At 38.0% G+C, this 19474-nt stretch overlaps 1 protein-coding gene and 1 non-coding gene across 11 annotated transcripts in view; one reads left to right on the top strand and one right to left on the bottom strand.

Annotated features, from left to right (window-relative positions):
• Positions 1 to 19474, bottom strand: part of CHL1 (cell adhesion molecule L1 like) — a 199854-nt gene that overhangs the window by 111681 nt on the left and 68699 nt on the right. The gene's annotated exons all lie outside the window — the stretch shown is intronic.
• Positions 1701 to 1804, top strand: LOC132679955 (U6 spliceosomal RNA). The gene has a single exon (XR_009610440.1). It is a non-coding gene; the product is annotated as a U6 spliceosomal RNA (small nuclear RNA).

Below are 19474 nucleotides of genomic sequence, written 5' to 3'. Positions count from 1 at the left end.
ATCAGGTGAGTATTTTCCTTTGAGCAGCTTTCTCTGGTTATTGCCATCTCTTCAGTGATATGCAACGTTAGGAAGGTAGAAATAAATATGTTGGGTTCCTGTAATAATTCTTAGTTCTTGACACATGGGATATTTAAATCACTGCAAATCTCATGTTTGGTTTTGTAATGGTCCACTTTTTATGCTGTCATCATAGGAGTAAATTGGATTACATTGGTAGGACTACATACTCGTTATAAAATCAGCCAGACTTTGCAATTCGTTTGGCAGAGTCCTAATGATTTCCACACAAACACTTCAGTGTGGTTCACATCTACAGGTAGATAAGTACATCAATATGTCAGAAAATGCTCATCTATTCACACCAACAAATTTTGTGTGCCTTAAGAAATAAGTCAACACTAATTCATTCATATCTTTGTTTTGACGTCCTCTTACTACTCAGAGCTCACATTAAAATTTTTTTTAACGTTTATTTATTTTTGAGACAGAGAGAGACAGAGCTTGAATGGGGGGGGGGGGGGTGGTCAGAGAAAGAGAGGGAGACACGGAATCTGAAACAGGCTCCAGGCTCTGAGCTGTCAGCACAGAGCCCGATGCAGGGCTTGAACCCACGGACTGGGAGATCATGACCTGAGCCGAAGTTGGACGCTTAACCAACTGAGCCACCCAGGCGCCCCCCAGAGCTCACATTAAATGCCACCTCAGAGTGCTCGCTTCGGCAGCACATATACTAAATGCCACCTCACAGCCCTTGTTAGTTCACTAATCTGATGTAATCCCCATCATTCCCTCACAACTTCGTGCCTGATGAACAAAATGCTTGTCAGTGATATCTTTTGTTTACTATTTGTTCTTTTCTCCCCCCTCTGGCTCTTCCAAAGTTGGTAAGCCCCATAAGGACAGGGACTGATATTTCCCTAATGTATCCCCACTACCTAGCAAAGTACCAGGAACATAATATGTATCCAATACACTTGATCTTAACCCAAAGGTTAAGATAATAGGTACACAATAAATGTTTAAATCCCACTTAACTAAACACTGCTGATTAGCTCTCATTTAAGTGTCCTATGAAATAAATATAATAATATTTCCTTTAAATGAAAGGAATGTATCTCCTTCCCATAAAGGAAAACCACCAGGTCAAGTGAGAGATGTATTAATTATGTGAAAGGAATGGTACTGTAGTACGTGAGGAAGTAGAAAACAAATCCAAAGAAAGAGTTTGAGTAGAGGTTGTTACAAAACAATCAGATGCCCAGACAGTGGGACTTACACTTAGATCACTGGACAGAAAATAAAAATCTTTTGTTTCCTTGGGAAGTGCTGCATTCTACATATCATATTCCATGAAATAGGTGAGAAGTAGCAAAGGGAGGATTTATATTAAGAGAAGGACAAGGGTGCCTGGGTGGCTCAGTTGGCTGAGGATCCACCTCTCGATTTTGGCCCAGGCCATGATCCCAGGTCGTGGGACAGAGCTTCACAGTGAGCGTGGAGACTGCTTAAGATCCTCAGTGTCTCTCTCTTTCTCTTCCCCGCTGCCCCTCTCTCCCACTCACGTGCGCTCTTTAAAATGCAAGAATATAAACCTTAATTTAAGTTAATGTACAAAATTTTAAAAAGTAGAGAAGGACAGAGGTGGCTTCCTTCGTGTTTTCCTCATTTCTCCTGTAGTATGGAGGGATCCAAAGTCTTTGCTTTACCAGTACACAGCCTAACAACTGGAATGATACAGAGAAGATTACCATGGCCCTTGTATGAGGACAACATACAAATTCATACAGTCTTCCATATTTTTCAGCGGGATGACTTACTCAAAGTGCTAATGGTCAGCCAAGAATTCTATATCCAGGAAAACTACCTTTTAAAAATTAAGGAGAAATTCATACATTTCCAGCTAAGCAAAATCTAAGAGAATGTGTTGCCTAGCGTACCTGCCCTATAAGAAACATCAAAGTAAATCCTTCAAGCTGAAATGAGAGGATGCTAGATATGAACCCGAAATCTACATACACACAAAATAGAGAACACTAGTAAACAAAATATAAAAAAAAAAAATTATATGTGTTTTTTGTAACTCTCTTCTATATGATTAAAAGACAATGGCAAGGGACACCTGACTGGCTCAGTTGGTAGAAAATGCAACTCTCAATCTCAGGGTCATAAATTCAAGCCCCACATTTGGCACGGAGCCGACTTAAAAACTGTAGAAAAAATTTAAAAAAAGGTAAACATTATATAAAGATATAATTTGTATAACAATAAAAGCACAAACGACGAGAAGATACCAGGGATATATTGGAACAAAGCTTCTATATACCATTTAAGTAACTTAGGATTTCTATGAACAGATTGGTTTAGGTAAGATGCCAACTGTAATCCTAGCAGAACCTCTAAGAAAATACTTTTTTAAATATAGAAAAAGAAACAAGGGATATAACATGATACACTAGAAAAATATTTATTTAAAATGAAAGAAGAAAGTAAAAGAGGAATAGAAAAACAAAAATATAAGCATATACGAAAAATAGCAAAATAATAGATGACAATTGTACTACATCAATAATTATATTAAATATAAAAGGATTTACGGGGCACCTGGGTGGCTCAGTGGGTTAAGCGTTTTAACTTAACTAGCTTTGCTAAACTAGCTAGCGTTTAAATTAACTAGCTTTGCTATATTGTAATAGCTCAAATAAAGGTATTATATTTTTTAAAAATGAATATATAGTGGTGCCTGGGTGGCTCAGTTAAGCATCCAACTTCAGCTCAGGTCATGATCTCACGGTCTGTGGGTTCAAGCCCTGCGTGGGGCTCTGTGCTGACAGCACAGAGCCTGGAGCCTGTTTCAGATTCTGTGTCTCCCTCTCTCTCTGACCCTCCCCTGTTCATGCTCTGCCTCTCTCTGTTTCAAAAATAAATAAACATTACAAAAAATTAAAAAATACATATATAAAAGATTTAATATTCTAATTAAAAAGAGGGATTGCCAGAATAGTTTAAATGAAATGACCCAACTCTGTGTTGTCTGTAAATGAAAAACTTCAGATTCAAAGATGTTTATAGGATGAAAGTAAAAGGATGGAAAAAAACATATAAATACTTCGAAAAAGTAACCAAATCTAATCTACCATTAGATAGAGGTACCATTTTGTACCCTCAAAATACACAAGACAAAAACTGACAAAATTGAAGGGAGAGATAGGCAATTCAATAGTAATGGTTAACGACCAATACCTCATTTTCAGTAATGGATAGAACAACTAAGCAGAAGATCAACAAGGAAATGGAAGACTTGGAGAGATACAAAAATTTCTATGGACTTCTGTGGGAGAGTACAGGAATTGCTGAATATAAAAGCCACAGGGCCACTGTACCAAGATGAAATAGACCTTTATTAGTAAGAATTCTCCACAGAAACACCAGGGTGTGTGTGTATCTGTATCTACCTGTATATAAATACACAAACACATGCACTTAACGTCCAGTGATATAAAAGTTAATCTTATCTAAAAACTACCTTCACAGAAACATGTACAATAATGTTTGACAAAATATCTGTGCACAACGGCCCAGATAAGCTGACACATAATATTAACCATCACAGGACTCTACTGATGAGTTGGATAGATGATGTGGTCAAGACGGAGAGAGGCATAAGCAGCATGATCAAGGCCTGAGATGGACAACAAGAAAGGGAGGATTTCAGGGCCCTGGTAGTCCAGGAGAACAAGCTTGATCACAATTTTACCAGCAACCTAATTTATAAGAGGTGGTGGCCCTAACTGGGTGACTTTGACATTAAATGCTAATGTCAAAGCACCGTACTGAAGTCAAGCAAGGAACTTTACAAGCTAGCACAGGACTGAACACTTATACAGGAGTCCCCTTTCTATGCACTCTTGATTCATCCCAAGCTCCTAGAAAATTTCCTAGGGTGCAGAGGTAGAAACAAAGAATAATTCTGTAATACTGCAAAATTACTATGGAGACTAAGCTACTTAAACTGGTTGCAGGGTTTCTCAACATGAACATTATTCAAACTTTAGAATGAATAAATTTTTATTGTGAGATACACCCTGTGCCTTAAAGGATTTTTAGAAGAATCATTGACCTCTATCCAGGAAAGGCCAGAGGCATCCGTTCCTCCAAATTGTGACAATCAAAAATACCTCTGTACATTGTCAGGTGCTGTCTGGGAGAGAGGCGCACAAAAGCAATCCAGCTGAGAACATCTGGGTTAGATTGTGACAGTGTTAATTGGAAAATTCTCTAGCCAGTAATTTTAGTGTGTGTGTGTGTGTGTGTGTGTGTGTGTGTGTGTGTGTGTATTAACAGGAGCACTTTGCTAATATTGCTCATAAAACTCATAAAACCAGGGAGGAAAGATTTCCAATCTAGTAGTCAGAAGAGCAGAGGAGAGTATTTATTAAACTAAACATCAACCACAAACATAAGTTCCAGGTCATCTCTTTACCCTTCAGTGACTCCTCATATAAAAAAGTGATTTTCTTTATTGTAGTCAAAGTGATGGTTTACAGTGGTAGCACCTCCTGACTGTTGGCCTTTCTGCACATTCTTAAATGCTGCCCTTTAGACAGATTCAGGTATCTTTCTAAGATCTTTCTCACGTGTAGTGAAAATATCAGAAGCAATTATGAGTCAGCTTTGCCAAAATGTTTCAGCATTTTAATGCTATCTAAATTATTTTATAGGTCCTCAGTTTGCTCTTTTTAAAAAAAAATTAACATTTACTTATTTTTGAGAGAAAAAGAAAGAGCGTGAGGGAGAGAGGGACAGAGAGAGGGAGACACAGAATCTGAAGCAGGCTCCAGGTTCTGAGCTGTCAGCACAGAGCCCAACATGGAGCTCAAACTCAATGAACTGTGAGATCATGACCTGAGCTGAAGTCGGATGCTCAACCGACTAAGCCACCCAGGTACCCCTGTCAGTTTGCTCTTAATAATAAAATGATTTGCCACAAATTGTTGTTTTTATCTTTTTAAAGGAATGATTTTCAATTTTCTTTACATACTTTTTGGAAAATAGTTTAGATACCAGCCATGTCAAAAGTGAAAAGGTATTTATTTCAGTTACATGCAAAATCTCTTTCTTTAGGTACAAAGTGCCATCACTGTTGTTAGCTTTAAAATAAATACCTTTAGTTTATCAGCAACATTTTTAAACATCTGTTTTATTTTTACATTTTACCTTTATCCTGACTTAGCAAAGATAGGCCTTAAGACCAATGCAGTATCAGTAAAGGCCTCTTTTTTTGTTTGTTTTCTTTTTGTCTAGTAGAAACCTGATTTTATTCCAACATAACCATAATCAGCACTTAAAAAAACACTAGATAATGTGGAAAAAAATCTGTATTTTCATACAATGGTGTTATACTCAGTATGAAAAAAAAAATGCTTGCCAAGTAAAGGCATTAACACATTTTCAAGGGACTTTTCAAGTGCATTTTATCCCCTTGGCTCAGCATTTCATTTTTACAGCATCTATTAATCACATCTAAGCAGGCTTTAAATCCCCAATCCCTACTTCAGATTATTTCACAATTGCTGTCCTCGTCTCTCTTTGTCTCTAGTACCATCTTCCCCAGATTCCATTGTTTTAGTTCAGCTCTTTGCTCTGCACTTTCAATCATCCCAAGTCCACCATCCTTTGAGAACAGCAGCCATCAATTTCTAAGGCCATACAACAAGGACTAATGTTTATACTTTCAAAGGGAATTCACTGAATAATAAAGACCATTTAAGAAACGCCAGGAAAAATTGATTACTCCAGAATACAGAGCAACCAGTACGGATTGGAGAAGAACAATGCCATTTAGTCCTGAGAATTGGTAGAGAGAAAAAAAGAAAAGAAATGACTAAATTCATCTTTGTTCTTACTGTATTTGGATATTAAGAATCTAAAAAGCATTTAACTTAATCAAGAAGAGGAAAAGACAACAGCTATACATTTTAAGAAGTTAAAAATTGGTAGAAGATAAAGTATATTATGGTAATACACGGAACCAGATACTTTCTCCATAGAAAAATAATTCGATCAAAATAATTATACTGTTTCAGTGAGGTAGAAAGGCACAGATAAGCGGTTACCTATTTTCTTCTCTGTCCTTATCCTTAAAAGTAACTGATAAATTGTTAAGGACCTAAAGGCTAAACACCATTAATTTATTTTTCTCAGATATCTGTCATAACTCTAAATGTTATTCTAGAGGTCCATTTTATGCACGTCTCCATAATAATATTAAGATCCGGGCATGAGAAATATACAAAGATATCAGAGGAATCTCAAGTTGCTTGAAACCATTTGAAAGCTAAGGGCAAACTCATATCTGAAATCCAAGCTCCCTGGATTTTTCTTCCATAACAAGATTCAAAATAATGTCATTTCTTGCTTTGTTCCAATCCCTGATGGAGTTCGAATACTGAAACACTACTCCTATCTGAGATTTTCAGACTACCATTCAGAACTTCACAAAAATATCACCTTTATTGAATAACTGTGTGTGTATCTCCACAAGGAAATGGTTCTATTCATTAGGTCCAGTATACCAAATCTACCATTATGCTTCTTGAAAGTGACAGTAAATGCTTTTCAAATACAATTTCTTCTTGTCCTTCTTATGGATATTATTTAAAAAGCAACAAATCAAAGAGGAAAACAGGTTAATTTTATGCCAATCACAAAACCTGGTGACAGGTGTCGCCATGTGTTGCGACAAGATCTCTTGGCCATGGGTCATTGCTTTGAAAGGAACTAACGAATGGCTTGCAGAACTGTGACACACTGAAAGGCCCCCTGGGATCTCATGCAAAGATCTCATGACAGGTATGAAATTAACTCGTGGCATCATGGTATTTTCCAAACATGACAGCTACCAGAATCGTCGCCACTTAGCGCAGTGGGGATTGAGGGAGGAGCTGCAATATATAGTAAATGATTTCAGTGGAATCTCCTAAGGGCTATACGAAAAACCATCCCATGAGAAAATGTCTAGAAAGTTAAAATTATAGAAGCTGGGGCTCAATTACATAGCAGTTGAAACACAAAAATAATTCTGTTTTGGATAGCCTTACAATTTTAATTTGCTTCCTGGGCTGATTTCCACAGAGAAGATGAATAAAGTACCCATTATTATAATTTCGAACAGCTCTTTATTTATTCCTTGAATTAGAACAAGGGTTTCAGTCATGAGCTGAGGAAGTAGTGGAGTAACCACGCTTTTTGCAACACACATGTGCACTGATGCACATGCACACACACACACACACACACACACACACACACACACGATGGCTGTGCCATGCAAAACAAAACACTAACGCCGGGCACCTGGCTGGCTTGGTTGGTTAAGTGTCCAACTTCGGCTCAGGCCATGATCTCACAGTTTGTGAGTTCGAGCCCTACGTCTGGCTCTGTGCTGACAGCTCAGCGCCTGGAGCCTGCCTCAGATTCTGTGTCTCCTTCTCTCTCTGCTCCTCCCCCACTCATGCTCTCTCTCTCTCTCTCTCTCTCTCTCTCTCTCTCTCTCAAAAAAAAAATAAATAAACATTAAAAAAATTAAAACACTAATGCCCACACTGTAACTAAATCTTATAATTACATTACATGCAAAAATGTAAAATCCGGAAACAGTACCTATGAAACTCTTTGTTATAGAGAAGATAGATCTTGAAAGAGCAAAGCAAAATACTTGCATCACATAATAAATAAATATGTCAGAATCTTACTTTATTGACTTCTGAGTTACTTGTCTTTTCTGTATCAATTTCAAATGTCATGTTAAAGATAATATAGAAAATGAGCAAATAGGGAAAAGGAATAATAGGCAAATTTGGCATCGAGAAATAAAGTCACATAAGCAACATATTTATTTTCTTTGAATTCCTAGTATAAAAACATGTAAGTTATGAGTGTCACTTGTTTGCATAATTTTCACAGTATAAGGTAAGAGAAAGTACAGTGATTACAGTTTAAAAACAAGCAATTGTTTGTCCTGAAAAGGACGAAAGTAACACGTAACCAGAAACGTGGTAGAGAACCAGAAATTACATGGGATTCAGTGCTATATTGTTTTGCCAAAAGGCAAATTAAGTGTATTAATGCTATGTATGTATACAGATATAGACCATTAACTCTGATTTCACAATCTGGGCACTAGCTGCTAACTCCTGGTTCTTTATTTTGTTTTTCAAAATAAATTTTCCCCAGAATTCCTTTATGTTCCTAGCATGTGGACATTATCATTTAATTCCAGGACTGTGAATACCTTAATTACCAAATAATACCTTTCAATTTCCAATCAGATGTTTAATGCATTCTTTAAGATCAATAAGTATTGAGCATATATAGTAAGTGATATCCCAAAATGAACATACATGTAATACACACTAGATAACAAATACTATGTGCCAAGCACTGTTCTAAGAACTTGACAAGTAATTCATTTAATCTTAATAATAACAATCTTATAAGGTAGCTACTATTATGATCTCCAACTTTCAGATGAGATAATATGGGTACAGAGAAGATCAGTCATTTTAACAAGTCTATAGCTAATAAGTGGGATATTCTGGAATTGGACCAGAGTCCATTATCTTAAACCTTCCTGTCGTGATTCCGGGGAAGTCCTTTCCAGATCAGTGTATAACAACCCTTCCAGTCATGAATTTCCCCCTGGGACTTCTGTGATTCTTGCTAATACCTCTTTTTTAAGCCTCATGGTCAAAGAAAATGGAGTCAGTGGATTCCATTACTTATAACTACACCACCAAATTTACAAAACTCAACTTTCTTCCAAGCAAGCTAAACTTTGCCCTTCCCCAACCCCAGCCCCCCAAAAAGTCTCTGAAAGAAGGCAACTCTGATTACTAGTTTTTAAAACATGATTTTTTTTTAAACTTTTAAGTTCTCAGTTTCTTTTTTTTAAGTTTATTTATTTTGACAGAGACAGAGATAGCATGAGTGGGGCAGGGGAAGAGAGAGAAAGAGAGACAGATAATCCCAAGCAGTCTTGGTGCTGTCAGTACAGAGTCCGATGCGGGGCTCGAACCCACAAAACTGTGAGATCATGCCTAAACTGAAACCAAGAGTCAGACACTTAACCGACTAAGCTACCCAGGCACCCCTAGATTCTAATTTTAAAAAAGAAATCTATTAGAAGGAAATAATAGTGTTTTAAGGATTAAAAGAGATAAAATAGCAAATGCTTAGAAAATTTCCTGGCATACAATATATATATTCAATTAATAGTATCTTTATAATTGCTCATAGTGTTTACATTTTACAAGAGCTTCCTTTTATGTAAGTTTATCTTTACATTAGTGTTCTTTTCAGACTAAGAACTATCCTTTTGAGTAATCTTTATGGCCTTTTTTTTCAATTACAGCAAATAAACATTCTTCGTTATAGAATAGTAAGTTGATTAAATTTCCATTCAATATTCTTATGAATACAAAAAAAGTTAGACTATTGGGAAAAGGCAAAACACCTGGTCCCTAAGTGTCAACTGTTCCATTTGTGACATCATACAAACTATCTGGTAACTCTCTGCAGCAAAGTACTAAATATTTCACTATAGTGGGCAACATTTTGTCATTCTACATAGCAACTGAGACAATTCTTATGTTTTTTTCATAGAGATAAGGCAAACTGGGACCCACTGCTGTCATCAATACACATCAATAGAAATAATACAGAAGTTAAAAGTACTCATACATAACTGGAAAACAAATATGATATTTGCTTCTGTCCTGAAAATCATGGGTTTATTTTTTCAACCTGAAAATGGAAATCTGACCAATGAATAGAAAGTTTAAATAACAAATCATTTTGATATAGCAAAATATATCCACAGGATGTTAGTATGATACCAGATAACGAAATCATGCAATGATTAAGAGCATGGCTCAGCCCTACCATTCAATGGCCATGTAAACCTGGGAAATCACTGATTACCACACCATCTCCAATCTAAGGGGCATTAGTAAGCAAATAATTCCAACCCACAGGTTGTTGCAAGAATTAAACACCTAATATATGCTCAGTGCCATCCTAGACACCGAAGCCTAGACGAGAGTCCATGCTAACAGAATTTACTATCTAAATTACTTAGATAAAAAAGAATGATAAATGAAGACACTGCAAAGATCACAGTGGTTTATGTATGGAAAGCATAAGGGGTGCGTGGGTGGCTCAGTTGGTTAAGCATCTGACTTCCGCTCAGGTCATGATCTCACAGTTTGTGGCTTCAAGCCCCACATGGGGCTCGGTGTTGACAGCTCAGAGCCTGGACACTGCTTCAGATTCTGTGTCTCCCCCTCTCTCTGGCCCTCCCCTGCTCATGTTCTGTCTCTCCTTCAAAAATAAATAAATATTTACAAAAATTTATATATGGAAATCATAAGAATTCAGGGCACCTAGGTGGCTCATGGGTTAAGCATCTGACTATTGATTTGGGCTCAGGTCATGATCTCACATTTTGTGGGACTGAGCCCTATGTCAGGCTCTGCACTGACGGTGTGGAGATTGCTTAGGATTCTCTCTCTCTCTCTCTCTCTCTCTCTCTCTCTGTCCCTCCCCCACTTATGCTTGCGCGCATGCTCTCTCTCTCTCAGAATAAATAAATAAACTTAAAAGAAGAGAATTCAATGTGGCATTCATAATATTTCTTGTACTAATTGGGTAAATCCCCATATAAATAAAAAATAAAGAGAAAATTATGCATTGATTAAGGCAGAATATATCCTGTACTTCACAATTTTTTTTTTAATTTTTTTTTTACGTTTTATTTATTTTTGAGACAGAGAGACAGAGCATGAATGGGGGAGGGGCAGAGAGAGAGGGAGACACAGAATCGGAAGCAGGCTCCAGGCTCTGAGCCATCAGCCCAGAGCCCGATGCGGGGCTCGAACTCACGGACCGCGAGATCGTGACCTGAGCTGAAGTCGGCCGCTTAACCGACTGAGCCACCCAGGAGCCCCTGTACTTCACAATTTTCCAATTGCAGATACCTTAGATGCTCCTGAAAACTCAGAAGGATTTCAGAAGGAATCTCTGGGTACAGTTTGTAGTAGATAACAGTAGACAGGAGTGACATCCATACTTGTTACCATCTCTCCACCTACCACCTCTAGTTTAAATTCAGGCAGGCAGGGATACCTGGGTGGCTCAGTTGGTTAGGCGTCAGACTCTTGTTTTCAGCTCAGGACGTGATCTCACAGTTTCATGAGTGCAAGCCCTGCATCAAGCTCTGCACTGGCAGCACAGAGCATGCTTGGGATTCTCTCTCTTTCTCCCTCTCTCTTGTCCCTCTCCCATTCATACTGTCTCTGTCCCTCTCAAAATAAATAAGTAAACTTAAAATATTTATATACAGGAAGGCAGATTACAATTTAACAACAAAAAACATCCATATTAATATGGATAAAAATTTTTAAAGAAGTTATTATGATAGAAAACAAATGACCTCAAACTCATGTATATGATAATTTCATAACATATGTAATTTTTTTTTTCTATCCACAGAAGAAATGGGAGAGGGAATAGGCAGGGAAGAGTGTGAAATGCTGAATTTAGCTCCCAACCACTACTGATGACACTTAATGGCAAAACAATAAAGGTCTGGAGAACCCAGCTCCTGAATAACATTAAAGGAGATAACAGAGGCTAAGGGGAAAATAATTAAGTATGGGGATGATAATTATCTCTAAGGAATTAAAGAGCTTAAATACTTGTGGAAAAAAGACAGCTCAACTGAAATACATTGATTCAGGTTCCTGGACAAGAAACTCTCCCTTGGCCAGGGTGGTGCAAAGTAACTACTTTCAGAGGGTGCAATAATGTGGTCACAGGAGGGCAAACCTCTTTTTTGGCCATGGAAAATCCACTGATCAAATTCTAGCTATTTTACACCTAGCAAAAGAACAAAAATGAAAACAGAAAAAAAAAATAACAAAAAGCTCTGAAGTCCTCACTGGCCCTAGAATATTTGTCAAGCTAATGCTTTCCTAGAATTTTTGCCTCTGCTGCTCCCTTCACTTGGGTGGCTCCTCCCCAGATATTCACAGAGCTACCCTTCATTCAAATCTCTGGTCCAATGTCACCACTTCAGACAGGCTTTCCTTGGCTATCCCGTGTAATAGTGGCCCATTACCTCACTTATACTTCATAGGAAGTTATCACCCCCTGATGCTTTTTTACTTCTTTATGGGCTTGGCTGTTTGTTATCTCCCCAGATTAGACTCTAACTCCTTTAAAGGCAGAACTCTCTTTTATTCATCTCTAAATCCCTAGCACCAAATGCCTGGCAATTATAAGAGTTCAATAAGTAATGGGTGGAAGAATGAATGAATGAAAATTAACGAATGACAGGATAGATCAAGTGGAGGGTAGCAGTCCAGCAGTCGGTCACCTTTGGGATGGTCTTTGGAACTTATACCACAGAATGTGCTGATTGCTGCTTTGAACGATTTCAATACGAACTCTTACCTGATCTTGTAATTTGTTTCTGGAATGTAAACAACTCCACAGTCTTTCTAGTGGAAAGACCTAAATTCTCTCCTGCCTTGGGCTACTTGCCACTGAAAGTGTTATGGCTAATGTGCTAACTTAGTGAATAAGCTACATGAGGGAAGAATCTATGTCCAATTGACCTTCCGTGTTTCCACATAACCAAGAAACAGTACCTTGTAACCAAAGGAGCCTGTGTTCTTGAAATGCCTCTGACAGGGAAAAGGAAAAGGGAAATGAAAGAAGGGTGGAAATTTATTAGAAATACACATATTACTAAACCTAAGACTTGGAAGATGACCTGAAAGTCCATTCAGAAGTGACAAAGAACAGTGTGTTGGTCAGAATAAAAAGAAACAAAATCATGACTTGGAAATAGGTCTGCCATTCCCTCTAAGACTGAGAAGAGTCTGGGTAAATTTCACAAAGAACAAGGAACTAAGAAAATTACAACAACAGTAAAACAGAAATGTAGACACACGTGGAGCCTTTCAAAAGGGTAAATAATGAATTCTCCCAATATTTTTGGCATTGCTTACATGGGCTTACAGAAATGAAATAGGTTTTAAATAATGGTAGCAATATTATGGCAAAGCATAAAAACAATAAACATTTTGAGGTAATGAACAGCTGCAAGAATTCCTTGTATTCACAGCAATTGGTAAAATTATTTATATGCATGTTATTTAGGAATATAAAGATTTCAGTTGCCCAGTTCTGTTGGAATCCTGCTACATTGCAGAAAATGTCTACCGTATGACTTCAGTAAGCACATATCAAAACAGTGTTTTATCACAATGCTATTTTTAATAGCTAGAGAGATGACTACCAAATAGAAATGTCACAAAAACATGATCTCCACTTAACATGAAAGATGACTTTTCATAAGAGGGCTTCAAACACAGCATGCGTATTAAAAGGGAGAACCAGGATGCATGCTCAACACACAATACTCCTCTCCACATTCATCAATGTTCACTTTGATTTCCCTTTCCTTTCTCCGCTGCTCCCCTGAATCTATTTGTCAGATAACCATATCGTGTGCTTCCTGATTTCCACAGCTTAGCAGGAATATATCAGCCTTTGCAGCACTGCATCTCTGGCTTTCTATTTATGCCAATGTCCATTCGAAATTAAAAAAAAAAAATTGACAGTTTTTCTCCACCCTCACAAATTCCCTTCATTTCATCTCACGAGAATTTCCCATGTGGTAAATGTATCAAGCAGGTTTCTGTAATCTCCCTGACAACCACTCTGCCTAGGAATGCCTAGAAATAATGAGTGGGCACAAGGGTCGTCATTCGGGGAAAATAAAATAGGAGGCCTCATGGAGTTCTCCAATCCAGCTGAAACTGGTTGATCAAGGATCCTCACCTTGTTAGAACATTAGCCTGAAATGATTTCATTTTTTTCCTCAAACATTGCTTGCAACGCTCTTTTGCCAAATTCTCCTTTCCCGTCACCATATGATATTTTGTCATTCTCTAAGCATCATGTCACTTTTTATCACTAAAACTCAGGCTGATTTTCAAAATGCTCCCTCCTTCTCCATTTCTGGCCAGATCTTAGACTTTTGAAAGGATCTTAAAGGAGGAGAGGAATGCAGTCTCCGGTTTTATTCTTCCTCTTTCTGTAGCATCTTGGGATTATAACTATCTTTCTAGCCTGATCCTCTGTTGGGTCAGCCCCTGTACCAGTCCCTGGCATTTCCATCTCCCTCCCCCGCTTCCACCTCTCACTGCTGATCCCAGGGGGTCCTGTCCTGCAGCTGGTGTCAAGGTACTCCTAGCAACCCCCTTAGGTGAAGTACCAAGGAGACAGCTCCAACCCAGCCACTTACTATTTAATCTACAGGACACTCATGCACCCTTGCTGGACCCAAAGGTGAAAGCATGAGCCGCTCAACTGGCCCATCCTACCACCTCTCGGCAAACATCTCCTGCTCTGTCCATGTGGACACAGGCATACACCAGGAAGTTCGCCATTGATTCAGATAACCAATCAGGGAACACACTGCCAGGCTCCATCTTTCAGGCACATCAGTCTGCTCCATGATTAAGTCAGACCCTTTCACTCGGCTTTCCATAAGGAAAAGTGCTATAGAGGGAGTCCCTCTTACCACAAACAATGCATAATTTGCACAAACAAATTCAAGGAGCCACTATCCTCAGCTGCCTCCAAATCTTTCTGTGCATAATCTGGGTAGTGGAGGTATGGCTGCAGAACTTTGGCTTCCTTCGGCTCTTAGGAAGCCTCTGGAAAAGAGTCCAGCCCTAAGATTTTATTTCTCTCTTTAGTAAGGTTTTATTTCCCTTTTACTAAAGACTAACTGGGCTCATCTCTGTTTTCAGCTGTGAACTCTAATTACCGATTAGAGATCAACAACAACAACAACAAAAAAACAAAGTCCCACTCAACATCCTGTTAACACTCATGATTATTAAAGAAGTGTAAATTAAGCTCATATTTTGGCTACCACCTGAATCAGTTTCATGTCTTTATACCACTATTTTCCAGAACATGAGAAAAGAAGTTGCACGAACTGTTTCTTAAAACTAATTGCTAGTAGGGGCGCCTGGGTGGCTCAGTCGGTTAAGCGTCCGACTTCAGCTCAGGTCATGATCTCGTGGTCTGTGAGTTCGAGCCCCGCGTCGGGCTCTGTGCTGACAGCTCAGAGCCTGGACCCTGTTTTAGATTCTGTGTGTGTCTCTCTCTCTGCCCCTCCCCTGTTCATGCTCTGTCTCTCTCTGTTTCAAAAATAAATAAACGTTAAAAAAAAATTAAAAAAAAAACTAATTGCTAGTAATTGACACAGGATTTAAATTCAAATCTAATTCCAAAGATTGTTTTTTTAATTGTTTTCTGTGTGCTAAGTAAAACTATAAGACTTATAGCTGCGTCTGATTATATAATTATCAAATTTTGCAACACATATTTATGGTATGTTTATTAATCTTAAGGTTAAAAAAGAATCTGTACGAGCAATTGAATTAATTACGGAACTGAATCCAAGTACTGACAGTATAAGCTAGGCATCATTTCTTAATAGATTTTCCATGTCACTGCTAGATCTTCTAGAAGACCTTATACTTTATTATTCTAAATTATTTTCCACACTGTTTATGAATATAATTTAGACTCTTGAGAAATCTACCACTTTTTTATGCAAAAGATTATATCTACTGAACATGTGTTGGGCCAAAACACATGTAAAGCAGGAGTAAACATATAATGTAAGGGGTGCCTGGGTGGCTCAGTCGGTTAAACGTCCGACTTCCGCTCAGGTCATGATCACACAGTTTGTGGCTTCGAGCCCCACGTCAGGCTCTGTGCTGACAGCTCAGAGCCTGGAGCTTGCTTTGGATTCTGTGTCTCCCTCACTCTCTACTCCTCCCCCACTCGTGCTCTGTCTCTCTCTCAAAAATAAATAAACATTAAAAAAAACATATAATGTGGTAAGACCATAAAAAAGAATTGAATAAACCACAAGCTGTGACATAAAAGCAAAGCAAGGTTTTTCATAGGAAAGACACATTATTTCAGAATTTACCATCAATAGCGGAGCTAATCAAACTCATGGCTAAAAATTACAATATCAAGACAAATGCATTTCTGTGATAACTGTGACATTTTCTCCTTCAAAAAAATCACTCAATTTACTTTTAATTGTTAGTGGGAAATAGTTTATATTTTCTTAACAAAATACCTTTTAAATTATAGGGAGGATATTTGTCGCCAAAAAGCAAAAGTTTTGAGTTTTATGTAACAATTTAACAAAGAAAATCAACATGAATCTAGCCTTGCCTCTGAGATACACATCAGGGATTAATTAGGTGTTAGTGTTAAGTTGGTAAAATCATAAGATATAATATACAAAATGATTTTAGATCCTCAAAAGAGGAAATTTTACAGATCATGCTTTTAGTATGAATTCTCTTCTTGCAAAATAATAAAAAAAATTCTCATAATTTTAAGGTAACATCAGCCACTAGAAACTTCTCAAAACTAAAAAATTCTTAAGAAGCGCATGCAATATTAAGGAGAAGTAAACAGGAATTACAACGTGAACATAAAACAGAGGAAAATGAATAATCCCAAACTACCCTAAGGCCTAACTCACCTCACAGTGGTTAATTTAGATCTTATGCAAAGGAAGTTGCTACCAGGGCAAGGAAACAAATTCTCATTATATTTGGTGCCCACAGGACACCAGGGAAATAATGGCAAGATGGTCCTTCTCAGCATAATTTCAAAAAGAGATCTTGCTGCCAAGTACACTTGCCTTAACGAAAATGATATCACTTACTTGTTCAATTATTCAGCAGACATTTATTTGAATCCTGCCATATACAGTGAAGGAGAGCACAAAGTAAATAGAGTACAGGGTCCTTACCATTGTGAAACATGAAATATATACTGGAAGTAACCGACAAATGAATGCAAGGAACCAGATCTGCCGATATGGAAAGTAATGAGGACAATTTATGCAGGTAAATGCTGCAGGGGGCTGGCACATAATTTGTGATCAGCCAGACACAGTTCCTACCGTTTCTGGTAGGGGGAGGGGGAGATCCTCTCCTGGATGTCTTATTCCATGCAGGCCACTATAACAAGGTGCCACAGACTGGGCAGCTTATAAGCAACAGAAATTCACTTCTCTCAATTTTGGAGGTTGGGCAGCCCAAGATCAAAGTCAAGAGCAGATGAAGTGTCTGGTGGGAACTGGCTTCCTGATTCAAAGATAGCTGTCTTTTGTGCTGTGTCCTCACAGGGCCCAAGGGGTGAGGGAGTTCTCTGGAATCTTTCTTTCTTGTAAGGGCACAAATCTCATTGATGGGGGCTCACCCTTAGGACTTAATCACCTCCCAAAGACCCCGCCTCCAAACCCTATCACACTGGAGATTAAACTTCAACATATGGACTTGGGGGGAGGGCACAAATATTCATTCTATACCACTAGACCCTAAGATAATCAGAACAACTTTCATTAATAACTATTGGTATGAGTAAATAACTGTGTCTCAGCATGTCCTCAACTAAAGCTCTGGAGGTGTTGCCTCGCTGATTTGGAGAACCTCCATGCCCGCCTCTGATAGGATAAAGAATCCACATTGGGCTCACAAATGTTCAAAGACTATATGCCATTTATTCTTAACCTTATTTATTCTAAACGAAAATAAAATTTTATCTCATCGTAACTTCTTGATGCAGGAAAACCACACAATCTCTATCAGATAGGTTGCCCCTTAACCGACAGGGCCACCCAGGCACCCCTCAAGAACCTTGAATACTGAGGAGAAACCTTTTCCATTCCAGAAGAATCCTAAACCGTTTACCCAAATTTACCACATCTCATTCCATTCAACCCTTACCTTATAACAAGCAACTATCAAGTTTTAAAAACCTTACAACCCACTACAACCCACTTACTACATTTAAGTGCTCCACTCGCTGTGAGCACTTAAAATATTCTGGCGTTACATTTCCCACACCTCCCTGACACAGGTTTTGAATGAATGTGAGGGTAATATATTACTGTGTGGAATTCTAGAAACATCCAGATGCAGCCTAAGCTCTTCTCACCACCTATCATCTTTCTCCTGGGCTTTTAGATCAGATCAAACAGAATTTTCATTTTAAGTCAGAAACCCAGTAACTTTTGACTAAAGAAGTTATGTAAAGTCCAATTCCGTATCTAGAAAATGAGGGCAATAACAAAGGACAATTCTTTGGTGACCATTAAGTGACATAAAAATATCATAGCAAAAATTACTTGAGTGATATTAGGAAAATGGTATAGCAGACTTTTATTTAATGCTTACTACATGTTGCAAACACTAAATGGGTATCATGTGATTTCATCGCATACCAATCTATCAGGTAAATATCGTCATTGTCTCAATTTTACAGATGAGGTTAGTGAGACACAAAAATGTTAAGCAGTGTGGCCAAAGTTCATACAAATAGCAAGTATGGGAGCTGGAACATAAACTTCAGCAGGCCACTTTCTGAGCTACTTTGCCAAACCACCGGTCAGTTAAATAAGGTGTATTATGCAAATAAGAGATAAAAAGAGTTCCAGGCACAGGTAAATGAACCTAGTAAATGACTGACACAGATTAGACAGGTGATGCTTCCATTACAGGGTATAATGTCATTAGTAGCAAATTTACTAAGTAACAACTATTGAAGGCTGTATCTCACTTGGAGTTCTTTCCTAAATCCCAAACTAAAGGCTTTTCAAAGTGGTCAGAACTTCAGACCAGGAAGCAATGGTTGGAAAGGAATGTTTACACAAAGGTGTAGATGCATTAATCACTTAGCACGCTGATCTTTTATGCAAATAGTCCTTTATGAAAAGAGACAGAAGGTCTTTATTTTCCATAATGACACATTTTCCCTACAACCCCAAGACTCTTTTATTAATCAGAATGTCCTCCGTTTAAAGACCAAGGATCATTCGTTCTGAGAGTCAGATAACCACAAGCTAGCTTCCCAAATAGCCCGTAAGTCTCAGTAGCTCAAAGACAGGAAGTGAGAATTTACCTTGGCAATCTTAATGCATGGCATGTAGTAGGTCCACAACATGTATCTATACCACGCAGAAATGATACAGGTCAGGAACATTTTGTTAGTTGGATAGTCCTGCGTTATTAAAGATGTATATTGCCAGCAAGTACTCTCATTGCTGTTCAAACATTGTTTTCAAAACAACTTCTCCCTTTCTAAGTTATTTATTTGAAAAACTATACATTCTTATTACTACTGAGTTCTTATTTCTACTGCAATACAAATAGGAGCTCTACAAGTTCATTTTCAGAATGATTTCCAAGGTAGAGTGAAGAGCAATAAAGGCAGGGGTTATGAACGGTATCATTTACTGTGTGGGCTTGTTTTAAAAGTGCATAAAGAAATAATTCACTTGTCCTATTCACGTGGC

The sequence above is a fragment of the Panthera onca genome, chromosome A2 (assembly GCF_046562875.1).
Source record: "Panthera onca isolate mPanOnc1 chromosome A2, mPanOnc1 haplotype 2, whole genome shotgun sequence".
In the NCBI taxonomy this organism is placed as follows: Eukaryota; Metazoa; Chordata; class Mammalia; order Carnivora; family Felidae; genus Panthera; species Panthera onca.
Note: the sequence above shows the minus strand (reverse complement) of the source record. Positions and strands in the feature narration are given on the sequence as shown.